At 59.2% G+C, this 985-nt stretch overlaps 1 protein-coding gene across 1 annotated transcript in view; it reads left to right on the forward strand.

Moving 5' to 3' along the window:
• IL2RG (interleukin 2 receptor, gamma) overlaps nt 1-985 on the forward strand; it is a 4,027-nt gene that overhangs the window by 661 nt on the left and 2,381 nt on the right. The gene's annotated exons all lie outside the window — the stretch shown is intronic.

Below are 985 nucleotides of genomic sequence, written 5' to 3' on the forward strand. Positions count from 1 at the left end.
TGCCACGCACAGTCAGGGGATGGGGGCAGCAGCTCCTCTTTTCACCCAGCACCCTCTCCCCAGCTGTCACCTGCTGAGAAAAAATCCACTTCTTGGCTGGCTGTCAGTAAAACACCAGCTTTCTGTGGAAACGCAGCCCCTCTGTATCCCTGGACTTCCTGGGCTGCCAGGAAGGTGCTCTCCATCTCCACGTGCAGAAACAGACAGAGCGCAGCGCCTGTTTGCTCCATCGCGTTACATTACAACCCAGGAAAGCCCAGCTCTGGCTTTCTCCTGCCCCCGCAGAGATGGCTGATGCGTTTGGACCTTGGAAGGTACCAGGTGTCCCATTGCCTGATTTTTAGGGGGAAAAATCCCATTTTCTGGGAGCCTCCAGGACAGCTCTCAGTGCCAGCAGCTGCCAGAGTGGGCTGCACCGTGATAACTGACATGGGGACTGGCACCGCCCTGGTGGCCCTGCAGCCCCCAGCCAGCCCAGGATGTGGCCTCCGGCTGCGTGGGCAGGACTGGGGCCGACAAAGCGTGGCGGAAGGAGGGGGCAGAGGAGCTGGCATGGGCACCTGGAGCGGCTGCTCGGCCTCCCCTCCCGGGGCGGTGTTTCCTGCAGAGATCAAACTGCCGGGGCTTGGCCCCTGGCCCTGTGGCGGAGGGGCTGTGGTTAGAAGCACAGCCCAGCATAGCCCCCATCACCCAGACACAGGAACACATGGGCACCTACAAGCACCCAAAAGGGTAACAGTGAGATGAATTTAGCCAGGATGGAGACATTAAGCACAAACCCTGGAAAACCCCCGATTTTCTCATGGGACAAGCTAAATGGGTTGGCAGGGAGGGGTTTCTGTCCTGTCCCACAGTGCCAGGGGCTGCAAACAGCAGCTGCAGCATGACTAAGGGGAGCAGATGGAGGAACCGGGATGAAACAGCACGTCTGGAGCAAGAGGAGCCAATAGTATGGATGCAGGAGTGACAGCTGCTTGGCTGCTTT

This window comes from Fulmarus glacialis, unplaced genomic scaffold (assembly GCF_000690835.1).
Source record: "Fulmarus glacialis isolate BGI_N327 unplaced genomic scaffold, ASM69083v1 scaffold6208, whole genome shotgun sequence".
NCBI classification, from domain to species: domain Eukaryota; kingdom Metazoa; phylum Chordata; class Aves; order Procellariiformes; family Procellariidae; genus Fulmarus; species Fulmarus glacialis.